The sequence below is a fragment of the Manis javanica genome, chromosome 10 (assembly GCF_040802235.1).
Source record: "Manis javanica isolate MJ-LG chromosome 10, MJ_LKY, whole genome shotgun sequence".
Classification (NCBI taxonomy): Eukaryota; Metazoa; Chordata; class Mammalia; order Pholidota; family Manidae; genus Manis; species Manis javanica.
Window position 1 is genome coordinate 20,034,577 of NC_133165.1, and position 21,904 is coordinate 20,056,480.

At 39.7% G+C, this 21,904-nt stretch overlaps 1 long non-coding RNA gene across 1 annotated transcript; it reads right to left on the reverse strand.

Moving 5' to 3' along the window:
* Positions 1-4,418: 4,418 nt before the first annotated feature.
* Positions 4,419-20,473, reverse strand: LOC118969388 (uncharacterized). Its single transcript, XR_005057324.2, has 3 exons — positions 20,039-20,473; positions 7,149-7,304; positions 4,419-6,049 (listed from the first exon to the last, which is right to left on the reverse strand). It is a non-coding gene; the product is annotated as an uncharacterized lncRNA (long non-coding RNA).
* Between the last annotated feature and the right edge of the window lie 1,431 nt (positions 20,474-21,904).

Below are 21,904 nucleotides of genomic sequence, written 5' to 3' on the forward strand. Positions count from 1 at the left end.
CACATACACAAAAGAGCCCACTTGGTAAACTTGTAATAGAAGAACAATTGTAGATAAGCTGCTCCACATTTCTGTCCTTGAGGTTCAAATGCAGCAATGAAACCAAGCAGGTACTTGAACAAAGTGATTTTTTCCTCTTGCAAAGGAATAATGTTTCATCCATCACTTCTAAATTCTATTTTGTCTTGTCGGGCATCTATCCTTGTATTGCAAAAGAATAGAAAGCCACAGACAGCCTAAAGGCAGGTCTAGCTTTGAAAGATGCTAATAATCACCATTTAATTAGAATCTCCCAGACCATTTTATTGGAATTGGTCTTTTTTGTTCAGTATTAACAGGGGCACAGAGGACTGTCTTTCCTTCAGGCTGAGCACTGGGGAATGGGTGTTCTGAATGCCTTCTTAAAAGCCAAGAAAGAAGCCAAATATTTCTGATAACAACATCTACTGAGGTCTACAGAATGCAATTACTAAAACCATCTTGGAATTCTATGGAAGGAAACACAGAGCTTTTAGTAAGTATGGTTCCAAGGTAGATTTTAAACATTAACTAGCTTTAAACATAAACTAGGACAATGTGTGGATATATCAAAATGGAAGATGCACATCTGGAGCAATCAGAAAATGACTCGGATGGAAAAGGAAAAAAAGACCCCACTGCCTACAGCAGCCACGGAGCTACAGCGACCCAAGAAACGAGGGGCAGATTGAGTGCCGTGGGGTTCTCTGAGAAGTTCCGTGAGATTACGAATAGAATACTCATTCAAATTTCTTAGATTGATAAAATGTAAGAGTTGAAAGGAATCCCCAAATAACACTGCCTAACTTTTTAATTTTACGTTTTATTTTGTTTGCTTAGAGGACAGTAGAGAAAAAGTGGATAATTAATAGCATAAATAGGACTGACTAGTTTGCCTACCTCAAGGGCTCTTGCCCATCCTGTACTTTTTACAGTCAAAACTTCTTGAGTAGCTCATAATGCTGCCCTGTATGTCATACATTTCACCACATCCTCACAGTGCATCTCGTTGGAAGGCGTGAGTCTGAAAGAGAATGCAAGCACCTGAATGTAAATAGATACAAAAAGCTTGGAAAAGAAAACAAAACAGAGACAACGGGCACACAGCATCCTTTCACAGGCAGCCAGACTTAAAACCAACCAACCGACCAATAACTTGTTCAGTTTTTTTTTGGCCTTGACCATGTAAGGAAACTCTAGTGAAGTAAAGAAAATTTTCTTTCTTAATCTTAAAGGCAACTAGAGGACAATGAAAGAGCTTAACTAGCGAAGATGTGAGTAGTTATGAGTTTGAGAAAAATCACTCAGGCCACTTAGGGGACTGGGTAGGAGGGTGTTACTGTCACCCCAGTGTGAGACAATAGTGGCCTAAAAAGAGTCGCACAAACTGTTTGACTAACAGGATACGGCTTTGTGGTCTCAATTTCACATTTTGATTTTATGTTATTTATCTCCTTTTATGGAGAATTTCTTCCCTGTTGAAAAATTTAAGACACAACCAAGCCAATGCGGATACTGCAGGGCAGGAGCTCTCAGAATGGTACACTGCCTGACCCCATGAGCCTTCTGCTCCCCTGAAGGTCAGTCCTGGGACCGATCTGTACTGTATGAAATGAGTGTACTAACTATAGCCACAGGGTCTCAGTACATCAGGCCTGGCCGAATCACGTCATTCTCATCCTGTGACTCCCCGGTCCCTGTGCTGGCCCCAGCCTAGGTCACTTCTTTTAAATCCCTTTCCTAAATCCATGATTTTTCTTCTCTGTAAGCCTTAAGTTTTCTGCACATTTTCTTGACCCAGGGCCCTTTTCCACCAGACTCCTATTATTTTGACCTCTGTTTTCTAAATAAGAAGTTTGACAGAGATGAGCGTTCTTTTCATTACAGAGAAGTTACTGATCATGAGTTTGTGGGGCAATATATTTTAAATTGCTCTTGCACATGTGTCCACAAGTTTACCCTCTTCTGTTGGGTTCATGCACCCCCACTGTGCCCCCTGGAGAGTCCCTGCCTCTATCCCCACGTAGTCACAGTTTTGAGCGGCCCAGCTGGTCTGAGCTCATGCTGCCGGGGATGTTGTAGAAGGAAGCTAAGTGTCAGGAGGAGAAAGAAGTGGATGAACTTGGGCTCTCCACTGCAGTGCTGTTTCCTGAGTCCACAGACAGGCATCAAGATCATGAAAGTAAATTTTGTCTGATTTTAACCAAATTCATATTCTACTACAAAAAATAGCTTTTTTAAAATATATATAACCAGAATGGCTTTTGGCAATTTAACAATGAAAAAAACTGAAGTGTTTGGGGGTGGTTAACTTGTGTCCTGGATATTGTTAAAGGTTACATGGTAAAGGCTTTCCTGGGCAAAACTAGATCCTAATACAGTTTGACTCCCAGATGGAGAGAAACTGAAAAGGCACTGAACTCAGTGGGAACAGCCTGGGCTGAGCACTCAGCCCCGCAGAGTGGCATTACTTAGGGCCTGGGGACTGGGGAATGAGTGCACTCACTGTAGCCACAGGGTCTCAGTGTACTACGGTGAGCGAGAGCGACGCTTCCTTGGTAAGAAAGCCTGGTCTTCCCACTGCCATTCGTCCCTCAGAGAAGCCCGTCCTAAGGCAAGAAAGGAGGGTTTGGGAGATACTCTCGAAGGATCTGAGGACAAAGGGAACCTTCCCATTTTCTAGATAGGGGCTCATCTTGAACACTGAAGTCTAAACACTGTGATACCAGCTCTAGTGACTGGGTAGGGGGTGAGCAATCCCTGGCTACCAGCAGTGAAGCAAGGACCTGCCAAGGCGGAACTCCAGGAAGGATCTGTATGGGTTGTACATCCCTTCTTTTATTCTCAGTCTTTAAAATGATCAAAATCTGGATGGTAATTATAGATTTGCTATGTTTATGTTACCGTATTCCTATTATGTTAATATGTGTGTGCAAATTAGTTAGTTTAAAACCTATAGATGCTTAAGGTACTCTACAAGAAGATATGTCAAAGAAATAATCAATCCTCCCATGTTTTCTTCCATATGCTACCTCTATAGCTTTTCTTCTTCCTTCCTAATTACAACCCTTAAATAGAATTTGTGCCTCATATCGAATTTACCAAGTATCATAATTCCTCCAGGTGGTAAAGATACCTCGAGACAAGTGCTGGGCATAGAATCCACAGGGCATAAATCTGCAAAGAAGTAAAAAGCTAACCTTTGCAAACAATATGGCTTCTCTCTCACTTACCAACTTTACATTTCCCTGTATGGCCCTGGAAGATGACTGGTTAGCCAGAGACGGGTAAGATTCCTCAAGGGAGGAACAACCTAAGACAGGCACAGTCGCAGGGGGGCCATTAGGTGAGAATTTGGGGATCAACAGAGGTGAGGCTCAGAACCTCACACCCCCTGCTTTGAGAGAAATCTTCTGCATCCGTGGATGTTTTGCTGCCCTTGTCTAGCTTGGATTAATACTTAGTCCATAGGCACACACCTGATCATCTACATTTGCCCTCTTACAGCACTAAACTATGTTTTCTACCTTCATCTTGCATCTACCTACCACTTCAGCATTTTATTAAAAATAAAAAAAATAATAATAAAGGGAGAAATGTGGGATCAACATATAAATCAAGTATAAAAATCAAACGAATATTCATATTTGACCTGATTGTTTATAGTTCATAATGCGTGATCAAAACCGAAAGTTTCTGTGATGAATGCCCTTGCACTGTTCACCATGTAAGAATTTATTCACTATGTAAGAATTCGTTCACCATGTAAGAACTTGTTCGTTATGCTTCAGAAGATTGGAGACTGACGAGAATTAGGCTTGAGATGGATTAATGATTGTACATTGAGCATTGACCCCCCTATACTGAATTTTATTGTTAACAACCATTTGATCAATAAATATGAGAGATGCCCTCTCAAAAAAAAAAAAAAAAGATCAAAATTCTAAAAATCTTAGAATAATGAAATGTACTTTCTGACGTCCGTGGGAAAGAATAGTGCCCCTAGTAGGAGCCCGGTCTAACAGAGCAGCCGCCTTTTCTCAGGGCCGAGGCGGCGTGTGCAAGGCGGTCACGGCCGAGGGGAAGTGGACGCACGCACGCGCACAGGAGCACCGGAGCCGCGGCCCGCCGTCGGGAGCGGCCGGAGCGCCGCGTCTGGGCCTGCGGCCGCGGGCCTGCGGTGTCCCTGGGAGGCGGGGGGTTGGGCGTGCACCGCGGCCGTGAGCCGGACCTCTCCCAGCGCATCCTCAGGAAGCCAGCCACAGGAAACGTTGACCATTATGCAGCTTCATTTGCTTTTGTTCCTATTCATTGTTTAATTTACATGTTGGTACACGGTCGGCGCAAGAGCACTGATGCGATACAAATTCACAAGGAACACAGAAAAGATGATTCTGTATAGTTCAAGATTTTCTTTAGTAAGTTCACCAGTTCAATTTAACTAACCCAAACATGTATATAGCACATCAGGGTGTCCCTAGTTTTACAAAAACCGGTGTTAAAAGGGAAAATATTTAGCCAATAAAATGGAGGGGTTTCTTTGTTTAGTGGAATAAAATTATCCATAAGAAAATGATTTATTTGAGAACAAAAGCTGGCAAATAACAACATAAATCCTTTCATTGAGCTAATTTTTTAGCAACAAAAACATGATTATGTAAATAAAACACTTCATGTTTTTAAGAGCAAAATACAAGAAATTCAGTCTTATAAAATAAGCAGTTTTTTGATGTTTCAAGAAGCTAAGTTGATATCTGCATGTACACTTAATGTACATTTAGTCCCCAGCTAAACATGATAGCTATTATTTTATATTTCTGGTTTCTCAATTAGGCTTTTAGTTATATATTTAATTTTTAAAAATTGCATAGCACATATTACTTGTTAAATTAGGAAAAGTTAAAATGTGTCTTTAAATAACTGTTGTTAAGATTGCATTTAAACAACCAAGTAAGTAAGGTAACCATGTAATTTTCATTTAAATCAGAATAGTTTGAGAGTGAAAGGTGCTGCAAATAACCGCCAGAATAATATATAAAATGCAGGGCTATCTTGAGGAAACCAGAATTTTTGGTTATACTACTTAGCATATAAAATGTATAATTATTTATTCTGAAACACCTAAGATAATGAGATGATTTTCAAAAACCTGAGGGGGTTAGTGAGATTATGTATTACTATAGCAGTCTGTGGGCCAAAAAAGGATACCTAAGGTAGACTGTGCTGTTTTGATCCAATAGCTTCATTTCACTAATGAAGGTCCTAAGCCTCAAAGAGGTTAAAAAACATGGCCAAGGTATCACGGTGAAGCCAGACAGAACTTTCTGACAATTATGGGTAAATCTACAACTTTGCTCCAAAGAGTGAACTAAGGCATTAAAAACATAATTTTTAAAGAGTACTTCATAAAACCCTAACAACTACTGTGAAATAACTAGCCCTCTTAATAAAAATCATGAAAAATAGTTCTGACGGCCAACACTATCCAGAAGTTTTATGCCACACTTATTCATAGAAACTCTCCTGTCAATCTCACTGGCAGGAAAGATCACCGGGGGCAGCAGAGGTGAGGGGGAAAGGTCTGCCCTGGTGGCCTGAGCCATTCCTCATGCAGAGGCTCATGGGTAGGATTCTAACCTCACAGACAGCCAAGGCTACAAGCTCACCCCACCCAGACCCTCTGATGTCATGGTCCACTTCTGCAGCAGCAGCTGAGCATCAGGAAGTGCACTGGGAGAACTATAATCTCCGTTCCCAAATGCAGGTCATCCAAGTTCTAGATGCGCAGGGCCAGTGCACAAGCAGGGGACAGGAGTCCATCTGAGCTGGGCAACGGTTTACAAAATGCTGACACAGAGGCAGGTGCAGTGGCCTTCAGTGGGCAGGTTAGGCTTCCCCTCTCATTCTGCCTTCATTTACAAACAGGCTCTACCTGAAGGGTCCAGTAAAGCTCAGCATCCTGGGGAGTGCAGTGGGCAGGCAGTCTCAGTAAGAAGGTACAGGGTATTCTGCAGAAGGGCAAAAGGGATGTCTGGAAGAATCAGTTAGAAAAATAAGACATGGTTATATTTGTAGCCCAAGGAAGTGATAAGGTTTGTACCAGTTACACAAAAGCCATTATAAAGGGGCATTTTTAGTATGCTTAAATTCAAATTGTGTGAAATCCAATGGAGGTAGATGGTAATTTACCTATTTGGACAGTATAGATCATTATCTGGATAATTGAGTGATTCCAACATAATTCCAGTGTATTAACTGGCAACCTGGAAAACGAAAAGGTGAAAAGTACTAAAGTTACATCTGATTAAAGGGATAAAGCCAAGAAGGAAGTGGAATAATGAAGAAAACTGAAATAAGACAGTAATGATAGTGGAAGCTGATGATGGCACCTGATGGGGGAAAGTTCTTCCATTGTTATTTATTAAGTACCAGCTTTTTCCCATTTATTTGTCTTTACAGTAAACATTTAACATAGTCCCTTGAGTTCTGTAGAGAAAAGAACACAAGATTTGAAAGTTGAAGACAGAAAACTTGAACTCAAATCCTTCTGCACCATTGACCTTGAGCACATCACTTAGCATTTTTTGTCCCTGTTTTTCATTATTGGAGAAGAGTACGAACACCTCACTCCCAGGGCTTGTTAAAGGAATAAATAAGATGACCATATAGCATGTTTGACCTACAGAAAAGTGTCAAATAGGCTAGTTTTTTCCAAGAATATTCCAATTAGCTTTGAGGAAATACTTTTAAAGAAAGAATGTACAAAGAAATAGAGAAATAACAAAGCAAATGTGGAATTTGAAAAGCCTTGTAATGAGTTAACAGCTATTAAAAGTGCTCATTAAAAAAACTGCTCATTAACATTTGATAACCTTTGTAGTTGCAAAGTGCTGTTCTGAAGATTCTATTATTATATGGTAAAGAAGTTGCAATTAGTGAAATGGGAAGAATGAAAACTCAATCAGAAAATTGCTAGTTAGCAGGGCAGGGATTAAGAATATAATCATAATTTGAGCACAGGCATTAATAATTAAAAGGTCAAATGGGTTCCATCCTTCGGAACTTATATAATGGGGAGTTTATAAAGCAGATTACAGCTTTCATTAGCTTATGAGAGAGGAAAACTTCACCTCTGAGTGTGCAGACTTCTAAGAGGACAGGCATCTGCTTTTCCTTCTGGGAAAGAATCCTGTCCTTCTGGGTGGCCTGCTCAGCACCATCATCACCAGACATTCAGCAAATGTTCCAGTCCCAAGGATAAAACTGTGTAGATAACTGTCCTGGTGCTAAAAATAATAACAAATTTTTTAGAAGGGCACTCCAACTTGGAATTCAGGACTAGATATAAAAGAATTAAGAAAAGACAAATTTCCCAGGCCATGTCAGGGCCATCACTGTCATCATCCACATCGGAGCATGTATTTTATTGGCTGTTACAAAATGTCGTGCATTTTCTCTTTTTCTTTTTTGATCTTTTTATTTTTATTAAGGTATCATTGATATACACTATTATGAAGGTTTCACAAGAAAAACAATGTGGTTATTCACCCTTATTATTGAATCCCTCCCCATACCCCATTGCAGTCACTGTCCATCAGTGTAGTAAGATGCCACAGAGTCACTTTTTGCTTTTTCTGTGCTACACTGTCTTCCCCATGACCCCCCACACACCATGGGCACTAATCATGATACCCCACAATCCCCTTCTCCTTCTTTCCCCACCCACCCACCCCCACCCATCCCCCCTGGTAACCACTAGTCCCTTGGAGTCTGTGAGATTGCTGCTGTTTTGTTCCTTCAGTTTTGCTTTGTTGTTATACTCAACAAATGAGGGAAATCATTTGGTACTTGTCTTTCTCCACCATGCTTATTGCACTGAGCATAATACCCTCTACCTCCATCCATGTTGTTGCAAATGGTAGGACTTGTTTTCTTCTTATGGCTGAATAATATTCCACAGTGTATATGTACCACATCTTCTTTATCCATTCACCTACTAATGGACTCTTAGGTTGCTTCCATTTCTTGGCTATTGTAAATAGTGCTGCGATAAACAAAGGGGTGCATATGTCTTTTGAATCTGTGATCTTGTTTTCTTTGCGTAAATTCCTAAAAGTGGAATACCTGGGTCAAATGGTATTTCTATTTTTAGTTTTTTGAGGAACCTCCATATTGCTTTCCACAATGGTTAAACTAGCTTACATTCCCACCAGCAGTGTAGGAGGGTTCCCATTCCCATTTCTCTGCATTCTTGTCAGCATTTGTTATTCCTTATCTTTTGGATTTTGGCCATCCTAACTGGTGTGAGGTTATAATTCATTGTGGTTTTAATTTGCATTTCCCTGATAATTAGTGATGAGGAGCATCTTTTCATGTGCCTGTTGGCCATCTGAATTTCTCTTTTGGAGTAGTGTATGTACATATCCTCTGCCCATTTTTTAATCAGGTTATTGGCCTTTTGGGTGTTGAGGCATTTGAGTCATTTGTATATTTTGGATGTCAACCTCCTGCTGGGAGTTGTGTTCAGGAAAAAGTTGCTCATGTTTATATTCAAGAGATTTTTGCCTATGTTGTCTTCTAAGAGTTTTATAGTTTCATGACTTACATTCAGGTCTTTGATCCATTTCGAGTTTACTTTAGTATATGGGGTTAGACAATAACCTAGTTTCACTCTCTTACATGTAGCTGTCCAGTTTTCCCAACACCAGTCATTGAAGAGGCTGTCTTTTCCCTATGGTATATCCATGGCTCTTTTATCATATGTTAATTGACCATGTATGCTTAGGTTTATATCTGAGCTCTCTATTTTGTTCCATTGATTTATGGGTCTGTTATTGTGCCAGTAACAAACTGTCTTGACTACTGTGGCTTTGTAGTAGAACTTGAAGTCGGGGAGTGTAATACCCCCAGCTTTATTCTTCTTTCTCAGGATTGCTTTAGCTATTTGGGGTCTTTTGTGGTTCCATGTGAATTTTAGAACTATTTGTTCTAGTTTGTTGAAGAATGCTGTTAGTATTTTGATAGGTATTGCATTGAATCTGTAGATTGCTTTAGACAGGATGGCCATTTTGACAATATTAATTCTTCTTATCCATGAGCACAGGATGTATTTCCATTATTTAGTGTCTTCTTTAATTTCTTTCATGAGTATCTTGTAGTTTTCAGGGTATAGGTCTTTCACTTCCTTGGTTAGGTTTATTTCTAGGTAATAATACTTTATTCTTTTTTATGCAATTATGAATGGAATTTTTTTTCCTGATTTCTCTCTCTGCTAGTTCATCGTTAGTATATAGAAATGCAACAGATTTCTGTGTATTAATTTTGTTTCCTGCAAATTTTCTGAATTCAGACATTGGTTCTAGTAGTTTCGTGGTGGATTCTTTAGGGTTTTTTATATAATATCATGTCATTTACAAACAGTGATGGTTTAACTTTTTCCTTATCAATCTGGATGCTTTTGTTTCTTTGTGTTGTCTGACTGCCATGGCTAGGACCTCCAGTACTATGTTGAATAAAAGTGGGAGACTGGGCATCCTTGTCTTTTTCCCAATCTTAAAGGAAAAGCTTTCATGTTCTTGCTGTTAAGTATGATGTTGGCTGTGGGTTTGTCATATATGGCTTTTATTATGTTGTGGTACTTTCCCTCTATACCCATTTTGTTGAGAATTCATATCATGAATGGATGTTGAATTTTGTTGAATACTTTTTCAGTATCTATCAATTTTTGTCCTTTTTGTTAGTGTGGTAATGATGTTGATGGATTTTCAAATATTATACCATCATTGCATCCCTGGAATAAATCCACCTTGATCATGATGGATGATATTTTTGATGTATTTTTTAATTTGGTTTGCTAATATTTTGTTGAGTATTTTTGCATCTATGTTCATCAGGGATATTGGTCTGTAATTTTCTTTTTTTCTGGTGTCATTGCCTGGTTTTGGTATTAGAGTGATGCTGGCCTCACAGAATGCATTTGGAAGTACTCCCTCCTCTTCTACTTTTTGGAAGACTTTAAGGAGGATGGGTATTAAGTCTCCACTAAATATTTGGTAAAATTCAGTGGTGAAGCCATCTTGTCCAGGCATTTTGTTCTTAGGTAGTTTTTTGATTACCAATTCAATTTTGTTGCTGGTAATTGGTCCGCTCAGATTTTCTGTTTCTTCCTGGGTCTGCCTTGGAAGGTTGTATTTTTCTAGAAAGTTGTCAATTTCTTCTAGGTTATCCAGTTTGTTAGTATATAATTTTTCACAGTGTTCTCTAATAATTCTTTGTATTTTGGTGGTGTCCATAGTGATTTTTCCTTTCTCATTTTTTATTGTTTTTATGTGTAGACTCTCTTTTTTTCTTGAGAAGTCTGGCTAGGGGTTTATGTATTTTGTTAATTTTCTCAAATAACCAGCTCCTGCTTTCATTGATTCTTTTTATTTTTTTATTCTTCTCAATTTTATTTTTATCTGTTCTGATCTTTATTATGCCCCTCTTTCTACTGACTTTGGGCCTCATTTGTTTTTCTTTTTCTAATTTCATTAATTGAGATGTTAGACTGTTCCTATGGGATTGTTCTTATTTCCTGAGGTACGCCTGTATTGCAGTATACTTCCCTTTTAGCATGACCTTCGCTGCATCCCACAGATTTTGTGGTGCTGAGTTATTGTTGTCATCTGTCTGCATGGATTGCTTGATCTCTGTTTTTCTTTGGTCATTGATCCATTGATTATTTAGGAGCATGTTGTTAAGTCTCCTTGTGTTTGTGGGCTTTCTTGTTTTCTTTGTGTAATTTATTTCTAGTTTCATACCTTTGTGATCTGAGAAGCTGGTTGGTACACTTTCAATCCTTCTGAATTTACTGAGGCTCTTTTTGTGGCCTAGTATATGATCTATTCTTGATAATGTTCCATGTGCACTTGATAAGAATGTGTATCCTGCTGCTTTTGGGTGAGTGTTCTGTAGATATCTATTAGATCCATCTGTTCTAATGTGTTGTCAGTGCCTCTGTCTCCTTACTTATTTTCTGTCTGGTTGATCTGTCCTTTGGAGTGAGTGGTGTGTTGAAGTCTCCTAGAATGAATGCATTACATTCTATTTCCCCCTTTAATTCTGGTAGTATTTGTTTCACATATGTAGGTGCTCCTGTGTTGGGTGCACAGATATTTATAATGGTTACATCCCCTTATTAGACTGACCCTTGATCATTATATAATGTCCTTCTTTGTCTCTTGTGACTTTCTTTGTTTTACTATTTTGTCTGATACAAGTACCGCAATACCTGCTTTTTCTCCCTATTAGTTGCATGAAATATCTTTTTCTATCCCTTCACATTAGTCTGTGGGTGGTTTTGGGTTTGAAGTGAGTCTCTTGTAGGCAGCATATAGATGGGTCTTGTTTTATTAGCCATTCAGTAATTCTATGTCTTTTGATTGGTGCATTCAGTCCATTTATATTTAGGGCAATTATTGTTATGTATGTACTTAATGCCATTTCATGTTTTAGATTTGTGGTTACCAAAGGTTCAAGGATGGCTTCATTACCATCTAACAGCCTAACTTAACTCAGTTAGTACACTATTACAAGCACAATCTAAAGGTCCTTTTTTTCCCCCTCCTTTTTCTTCTTCCTCTATTCTTCATATATTAGGTATCATATCCTGTGCTCTTTGTGTATCCCTTGACTGACTTTGGGAATAGGTGATTTAATTTTGCATCTGCTTAGTAATTAATTGGTCTACTTCCTTTACTGTGGTTTTATTTTTCTGGTGACAACTATTTGGCCTTAGGAACATTTCTATCTACAGGAGCACTTCAAAAATCACTGTAGAGACATTTTGTGGGAAGTAAATTTCCTCAACTTTTGCTTTTCTGGAAATTGTTTAATTCTTCCTTCAAATTTAAGTAATAATTGTACTGGGTAGAGTATTCTTGGTTTGAGGCCTTTCTGTTTATTGCATTAAATACATCATGCCAGTCCCTTCTGGCTTGTAAGGTTTCTGTGAGAAATCTGATGATAGCCTGATGGGTTTTCCTTTGTAGGTGATCTTTTTTCTCTCTGTGGCTGCTTTAGTACTCTGTCCTTATCCTTGATCTTTGCCATTTTAATTGTTATGTCTTGGTGTTGTCTTCCTTGGGTCCCTTGTGTTGGGAGATCTGTGTACCTCCATGGCCTGAGAGATGATCTCCTTCCCCAGATTGGGGGAGTTTTCAGCAATTACTTCCTCAAAGACACTTTCTATCCCTTTTTCTTTCTCTTCTTCTTCTGGTATCCCTATAATGTGAATATTTTTCTGTCTGGATTGGTCACACTGTTCTCTTAATATTCTTTCATTCCTAGAGACCCTTTTTTCTCTCTGTGCCTCAGCTTCTTTGTATTCCTGTTCTCCAATTTCTCTTTCATTTACTATCTCCTCTCCTTCATCTAATCTGCTTTTGAATTCCTCCATTGTATGTTTCATTTTGGATACTGTATTTTTCAAAGTTTCTGTCTCTTTCTTGATGTCATCCCTAAGATCTTGAGTATTTCTCTGTATCTCTATCAGCATGTTTATGATTTTCATTTTGAAATCTTTTTCAGGAAGATTGGTGAGTTCAGTTTCACATGTTCCTCTTTCTGGTGTTTGTGGGATTTTGGTTTGTACCAGGTTCTTTTGAAATTTCATATTTGTAGTAATAACTTGGTGTAATCAGCTCTCTCTGAGTGCCCAGAAGCTCTACTCTCTGAGCACCTGGAGTGATGGCAGGAGTCCCAGGTGAGCAGTGCTGGTACCTGCCAAGAGGAAAGAGCTCTTTCCTATTTCCTGTCTGCAGTGCTTGCCCCCAATACCAGAGCCAGTGGGCCAAGTACTCAGGGAGGAACCTTCATGCTATGCACTTGTATCTGCCATAGGCAGAGCCTACCTCTGGCTGGCCTGGCGCAATGGTGGGGGCAGCAGGTTTGCGAGCTGTTGTCTGCTGGGAGGAAGAAGAGGCAGGCTGTGTATTGTGGCCGGGAGTCCTCATAGCTGGGTTGCCAACCAGGGGGTTGGAGTGCCTGAATCTCCTGAAAGTTCCCAACCTGCAGGGCTGAGTGCATCAGGACTATTTGTCCAACTGTCCTTTCTCCTGAGTAGCAACCTCGGTGGAATCCCTGCCCCTTTAGCAGCCCTCTTGCTATTGGGAAGTCTTTCAAAGTTCCCACCTTTCTTTTGTCTCAGAGTGGCCATTTGTGGGTACCTGTTCTCCACAAGTGGCTGGAATATTAGTCTCTCCAAGTATTTCACCTGTCTTAGCTTTCCAACCCTGTTAATCTCTGGAGCACCATGTAATGTAGGTTTATGCTCCCAGAGTAGATCTCCAGGGCTGGGTATTCAGCAGTCCTAGGCCTCTTCCCCCTCCATACTTTTTCCCTTCCTCCTGCTGGTGAGTTGGGGTGGGGCCTGGGTTTGGGTCCCACTGGATCATGGTTTGATACTTTACCCTTTTCTGTGATGTCTGCTCATTTCCCCACATGTAGACAATCTGTTGCAGCCTTATTTCTTGTTGCTCTTTCAGGATTAGTTGTATTTGCTATATTTCATATTATATGTGCTTTTGGGAGGAGGTTTGTGTCTCACCTCTCACACTGCCATCTTTAAGCCAACCCCCAGTACTCATAGTGCATTTCTTAAAAGTCTAATTCTAGAAGCCCCCAGAGGTTATTTGAAATATGCTCTATATTAGCCTCAGAGATACCACATAGTATCTGCCACTTTCCTCTAACCCTATTTCAACACTTGTGATAATGGCTGCTGGAGAGATGCAGAGTCGGTAGTCACTCCCCAAACCGACACCATGAACAATGCCAGTGCGTCACATCCTCCGCATCCAAGTCAGGAGAGGTTCATATGTCAGCTTTCTAGCAGCAAGAAGGGAAATGCTCCTTCTGCCTCATGACCTGCCTGCTGTGAAATCTCCATGTTCACAATAGCTTAAGATGCTCCAGCAAAACAAGGCTCTTTTTTTCAAATGTATGACTACTATGTTGAACAATTGTGGTTAAGAGAAATTAGAAGGCATTTGGTTTTGTTCTTCCACTGTCTTTAAGTTTATTCTTGGGCTGGATCTTTCACTGACCCTGGGTGAAAATGGTCTTTTCAGGTCATTCTTAGGTAACAGTCAGTGTGCTGAATCTGCTCATACTGACTTGCCAGACAGAATTGCACATATGTCTTCCTTACTCCACATTTAGCAATGTCATGCTGGAGCTCTAAAGTCAGTCTTGGAGGGCAAACACTGCCCAGAGTAGTCCCCACCCCATCCCCAGCACAAAAGCAGTTGGCAACTGTCAACCACCACTGTAAACAATTCTCTGATTACCACGAACAATAAAACACATGTTTAATTGAACAATGAGAACACTCTGTCCCTTGTAATAGGAAAACCTGAAACTTGCTTTCAAGGTGAAGCTCTTATCTTTGTACTGCTTCTGTTTGCAGCAGGGAGGACAGCCTACCAAGAGGAAATGAGAATGCGGTTGGTGACTTATTTTTCTCTCTCCTCAACTAGAGCTTCTCTCCCGTTTTGCTTCTGTAGTTCTAGACTCTCTAAGCTGAGGGCCAGGGGAGGTGGAAGAAGTCAGAGGAGCTGGTGAGTTTTGACGTGGCTGACTGTGAGAATGAGCTCATGTTGGAGATCTCCGACTTGGCACGTGTCGGGCTGACTTTCTTGTTTGCACATTTGTGAGTTCTCCAGCACTCACAGTTCCCTGGGAGTCCTCCATGTGTATTTGGATCAATCATTATTCCAATTTGCCACTTTAACAATTGGTTTCTGCCCTGGTCTTCTCCTGCCCAGAGCCCTTTGCCTGTCCTCCCACTAGTGGAAGTGTGCAGGGGCAGGAAGGCAAAGAGATCACAGTCTAGTACAGTGATTATGGCCCAAGGGATCAAGAGAAGACATGTTTGAAAGATCTGTTTTCTTTGTATACAGTATAAAACTCTAAATACTAAATCTAACAAGATGAGGAAATGAATCATTGCTCACATTTGTTACCTTGCTTGGGGGAGATTTGCATCTCTGTTCATCAGCATTGAAGTAGAGCCTTCACTCCTTGAGGGAGCCATTGGCTGCTACTGTTCATAGGCAGCATGAGAGTGACATAGTTTCATAGCAATGATGTAAGCAGCATTAAATTAAAGTTGTATTAGAGAATTGCAGAAGCAAGATCTATACCGTTTCTGAACAAATGACTCCTGAGGAGTCATGGCATGGTGGGTAATGAGTGTCGCTCCCTTCTTTTCACAGTGGGAGATAGGGAATTGACCAGGAACAGACCGTTTGATAAGAAAGAATACAAAGAGGGTTCCTGAATCTGAACGGGAAGAGATGATGACTGGACACAACACAGAATTTTCATGTGCAGGAGGAACTGACATATATGATCGCTCAAGTTCTTCTCTAAGTCTTCACCAATAAATCCCTATACCTCACATGAGCCCATACATTTTGTAATTCATTTTAAAATAAAATTGTTTTTATAGATGAGAGCCCTACAGAAATACTTACTTAGTGTCCACACTCACAAGTGGTGGCCTGCTAAAGGCTGATCAGACTGACAAAAATTGTGCTGAAGGAGACATGGCCACTGTGCTCTGGCACAGAACCGTGCTGTTTGGCCAGAGTTCTGCTGTCCAACAGTCTGTTCTGTTAGGATAACATCTTTTCACCAGTGGTGCTTTGGCCCTTTTTGAAAATAAATCCCTGATGGACTGCCCTAGCAGGGATGCTCTCCGGGCATGTTTGTACATAGCTGAGTTTACAAAAACAAGTGGTCGACAGTGTAATGGAATGTCAGTGATTCCTGCTTTATTAAACTGCCTGTATTGATGCGTGCTCAGGACTGAATGAAGAAGGTAAGGTAGAACAAAGAGAATCAGGAGCAAGGGAAAAGGAGAGGGAATTGGAGATCCATTGCAGAAGTTAGCCTAACGGAATAGATGGCTCAGTGAATGAATTTAGGTAAAGGGATATGGGTCTATGCCAATTTTGAATACAGCATAAATCCTGTCATTCCTCTATTCCTCCACATATATAATTCCTCATTGTTCTCAGGAAGCTTCATTCCTTACCAAGAGGGAGATGTTAGAATCCATCTCCCTCTTCTCCTAGACAGTAAATACCCTCAGCAATACATTTCCAAAGTGTGAGATATGGTGGCTAAAATAACACAAGGACAATAGGTAGTAGACTTCATTCCAAGGTCAGGTTTAGCCTCTGGTGTGGCCCTTGGTTGAGCTTACCATGCTCAGAGGACTTTGACATGGCAGATTGAAAGTAGTGTAATGAGAATGTGCCTATGTGTTTCCTAGTTGCTAGTATATAATGAGGCTAATGACACAATATGCACTGGTCATATAGCAAGAAACTAAATGCAAAATTTGAATATTAATCTAAATGACAAGGTTTGCCAAAAGTAATTTTTCAACCATTTAAGTAATCTGTAATTTTAGAGTGACATGAATCTAGGGTCCAAAAAGCTCAACAAAGACCCTTATTTGTCACTTCCTTCAAACTTTCAGGATGACCTCCCTCATGAGGCTGAAGATAATAGCCAAGTGAACTTGTCTTCTCTGGAAGAACCAGAGGAAACCTGATGTACTCATGGAGTGTCTCCTAATTTATGTTATCCTGTAGCCTTGGTTGAGAGCCATACTCTTTAAGCTAAAGGCAATGAAGTGTGATTCCCATACAAACCATGTGCTTGCTTTCATTTTCTCCCATCTTCTAATCCAGTCTTTGTATGCCTAATTCATAGTCCAGGGCCCTACTTATTCTTCTGCATTATTCAGCGGGTTACTGTTGAACTCCAATGGGCTGCACATATACACACACCCAAACATTGAGAATAAGATTTAATTTGCACAATTAGCACATGATGTAGGTTTTACATCATGACATAATAGAAATACACACATGCATAAGTATAAGTAAACAAATGTTTGATACACACTAATTATCCTAATACATATAATATATTCTAATATTTTCTATTTTCTTTATAATACTAATTTTTAAGAACTGATTCAATGATCTAATAATAGGCTTCACCCTGCAGTTTAAATCCATTTTGCCCTACATCTAATTTGCAGATTGTAGCCTGGAATCCAACAGCACATAATCAATGAAATTCATTACAGAATTATCTGCCCTGCAGGCCTACCACTCAGTTTTTTTTTTCTTTTTTCTTCTTTTTGTTCCAAGTGAAATAATTGTGCCAAGTATTTGACAGTTTTCTGTTATTGTCTGAACACAAAAGAAAAGAATATATGCTCACTTTCAAATAAATCTAAGCATGAAGGGCTTCTTCTTCCAGAAAGATAAATACACACACATGGGTGGAGAAAAGGGCGTGGAAGAATGAATCCCAAATTTATAATAGTGATTATCTCAAGAGAGTAAGATTGAGGAAAGACACAGAAAAGGTGAAGGGTTTGAGGGACTATCACTTTTTACATTATGCATTTATGTGTTATTGTTTATAATAGACTTGTATTATTGTTCTGATTTTAAGTTGATATGTTCAGTTTTAGAATCTGAAAAGTATAAAGACACATATTTTAATTTCCATTTCCCCATCATCCTGAGAAAATCAATAAAAAGAATTTGATATATTTTCTCTTAATTTTTTTCTTCTATGAACACACACAAACACACAGGGATATAATTATAGAGAATTTAGATTTTTGTCCTTTTTCACTTAGCGTTACACTAAAGGATGTTTAAGTCGCTAAAAATTCTTCAAAAACAATTTTTCATATTGTTTATAGTTCATCAAATGGGTAGTTTATAAAATAGAAAACTAACCATTTATTATTAAGATTATTCTGGTATTATATACTAAAGAGGAAGATGTACATACCTGTTTTAGACTGTATTTGTTCTCCCCCAAAATTCATATGTTGAAGCGCTAATAGCAATGGAATGAAATTAGTAGGTAGGGCCTTTGGGGGATAATAAGGTCCTGAAGGTGGAGCACTCATGATGGGATTAGTGCCCTAACAAAAGAGGCTTACTAGTTCAACTGACTCTCCCCATTCCTCTTTTAAATGCACAGGCTGGTGGCCCAAGGCTACAGATTCCTAGACTGTTTCATAGAAGTCTATTAACCCCTAATTTATCTGAATAATATCTACTGATAGACTTCAACTATAGCTAACTGAAATGTATATCATTTTGTCTATTGGAAAATGCATTTTGAGTAGCCGATTACACATATTTCAGCCTTTCGAAAGCAGTAGTTCCACCTAGCAGTGACATTTGGGGACAGAAAGGAAGAAAGATACATTAGTAACTTATAAACTTGGTACCTATGCATAAGTCATGCCACCAAACTCCAACAGTTAGAAGAGGGCCAGACACCAAAGAGTACATACTTTATGATTTAATTAACATGAAATTCTAGTAAATTAATACAAAGTGAAAAAAATCAGAAGAGTGATCATCTTGGGAGATAGCACGTGGTTCACTGAGAAGAGGCATGAGTGAATTTTAAATGTGTACAGAGAGCATTTACTCTGGGAAACAGGGACTTCATACCAACAGTACTGTTTTACATTTAGAAGAATGGTAGAAAGGAAGAAAGAAAACTGGGCACAGCTCTATTTGTCTGTTTTTCTAGTCTGAACTCACCTCAGACAAAAGATTGTTGTCTATTGCAATGTTTTACTTCCTGGAGGGAAAGTTAGAACATGAATAAAGAATGATTTTTTTGTTCTATGAAAGACCATGGTCTGGCCAATGGATATCCCTCAGTGACTAACAATGGACCTTCCTCTTAGCTATTTGAAAGCCAGGAAAGCAGGAGAGAATAACAACACCACTACTGACAGGGCCACAGAATAGCTCTGAACACAGTTCCATTCGGGTGCACCTTTTGGAAAACCTAGGTAATCTGACCCTCTCCATCTCTCTCAAAGATTAGAATAGTTAATTTCATAATAACAGTAACAATAACTGCAACTCTTTATAGAGCTTTGCGTTTGCAGCAGGGAACAGAATATATCTATATGGATTATCTCATTTGACCTTTCTGACAATGCTGTATGGGAAATCCTGTTATTATCCACATTTTTAAAACTGGAAAGATGATGCTCAGCTAGTTAAAATAAGTAGCCCAAGATTGCCTAGCTAACAAGAGGTAGAACCTGGATTCCAACCCATGCAATCTGACTCCAGAGTACACAATATTTACTATTGATAAGTAAATTGATTAATGCACTATAGGGAACAGAAGGGAATATCAGCAAAATAAGAGTCTCCTTCCTTATAGTCATTATCGGCCAGTCAGCTAAAAGATGGATTTTAGTCCAAATCTGCCCAGCTAGCCAATGTCTCCCAAAGAAGATGAACACAAAAGCAGTGTGACTACTGTTCTGAAAAACCAGAAGAGGCCTTTTTAAAGCACAGGATTCAAAATCGGGATCAACAAGAGCTCTGCATTTTTTCAGGAAAAGGGGGAAGGAAGAGTAAAAGGTCAGGCCTAAATTTTTAGAGAACATTCCTCTTTATTTTAGAACATTATCATTTTTGCTTAGAGTTTCATGAGTGAAGGAGATTAACGTGTACCATTTCATATTCCTACCGCTTTTATCAGATGTGAATTACAAGAATTTAAATGCCTCATATAGTATATATTGGATCAGTTTATTTTACTACTTCGATGTTTTCATTATGTGCAAATTCAGACACATTTGCTTCCTGTCACTGCAAAGGAACTTTAATAGAAGCAAAACAGACATGCATGTGTATAAATGTTCTTATAGTATAAATATATATATCTCTGTTATCAAAATACAGACTGCTGACTGTATTAAACCTATTGTCATTAAACAAAATGTTCCATGATCCCTAAATGGATAAATAATAACAAGAATAAATTTTTTTGTGCGAGACTGAACTCCATGTTTATCAACTTGAGACTCGTTTTCCAAGATCAAATGCACCAAAATAGTCCAAAATGGATAATGGCGTGATCAGCCAGATGGCCTTGGGCAAGTCACTGAAATTCTTACCTTAGGACACAGGAGTTGAGGTCAAGGATCCAACTCTGAGTTCCCCTTCTTCCTAAGATTGTCCAGCTCTCTGCTGCTGTGTGGGTGGGGTGAGTAGAGTGAAAGAGTCTCTCCACTCCTCATTCCCTCCCCCATGAAGCCACCTTCAGAATGGTGGAGGCTGAGTGAAGTCAGACAGTTGATGTCTTTGATAGTTTGCTCCTAATGTTGTATCTGAGGTTTAAAAGTCATCAGACATTCAAGATATGTATTCCAAAGCCCTGTGAAGCTTGACTTGTTTGGTAAATCTTATTTTAAAGAATATCAGTTGAATGGCAATAGGAAAAAACATTACGGGGAGCTCCAAATGATGGGAATAAATGGGCTCTGTACTCGGCTGCAGCTGCAACAGAGGGCTGGCCTTGATGAGTAGAAACGCATGGAGCGCTGAGCAGGGCCAGGAATTTCCCGAAATGAAACCTGAGAACTACTGAAGCTGACCTTCTCTCTCAGAACAGCTGACCCTTAAGAAATAAGAGATGACACGTCCCAAAGCACACTAAACTTTTACAACAGCAGCTCAAAAAACAGACAGAAAAGGCTGGAAAATGCATGGGAGCCCTCTTGCAATGCTGGCGGAATAAACTGGTTGACCTGACTGCCTTCTGTTGAGGAAATAAACAAAGAGATTATTTCAGAATCCTTTATGCTGGGGCGCTGTAGAATGCGCAGTTCCCAGAAAACAGATTTATCTGTCGATTATAATCAAGCTTCCTACATGTCAGTCAGGGATACAGTGACATAAAACAGAATGCTGGGGACTGGATTTAGAAAAGCTGATCTTAAAACAAGAAATGCACTGGGGAGAAAGATGGAAATGTTTGGAGAAATATACATAAGCAAGCACAGAATGGATGGGGAAATATGTTCTTTTTCAATAACAACAGCCTCCTCAATAGTGTTTTCCAGAAAATTGAAGAAAGAATTTTCTTAGCAGGGAAATCATGTAAGTGGAGTCACCTCCTGGGTAAATGTATAAAGATACACCTTAAAAGGTTCCTCTAGAGTAGGTTTCCCTGGTGGAAAGTGAGGCTGTTGTGAGGTATAGTCCCTCAGATCATCCACTTCCATCTGACCTCATATGATGTGACTTAGGGGGAGGAGCAGAGTGGCGCCCAGAAACCCCTGTCCTGAGTGTAAGGCTCCTCTTCCAGTGATGATTGTGTCGAGTCCCTTAGCTTCGTCGTGTTGGATCCTTATAACCTGCACCTAAGTAATTTTGAAAGCCATGTCTCATGTTCACAGGCCTGAAAGAAGTAAGAGAAGTCCCAAGCACCGTCTGGTGCAAAGTGCTGGGGAAGGTGGGGCTCCATGATTATCCCATTGAGAAGGACCTTAGAAGCCATCCAGGCCCTTCGCTTCAATGTGTTGGCTTGAGCACTGTGTTCTTTGTAAAGTAAAAATCAGAGAAAATAAAGATCAGAGATAGCAGTGATTCTATATCACAAATAGGATGTTTCAGATGTGATGATTTTAATTAACTTGTTTGTACTGAATATAAAGACACAAATGAATGGCAGAACTTGGAGCTGTCTGTGACCAATATCAACTTCTCCCATTCTCTCGATCCCACTGCAGTCAGTCTTTGGCCCCAGCCCCAACCTTACAACAGGCTCTCACAGTCCTGGTGCCAAACCCACACTCAGTTCTCCATCTTCATCGTCCTGGACTCACGCGCAGTATGTGGCGGAGCCGATCACTCCTTCCTTGAAGCACCTTCTTCCCTTAGACCTGGAACATCCATCTCTCTTACTTCTCTTGCCTCACTGGCTGGTCCTTATCATCCCTTCACCCTTCATCTGTCCAGTATCTAAATATTGAAGTGAA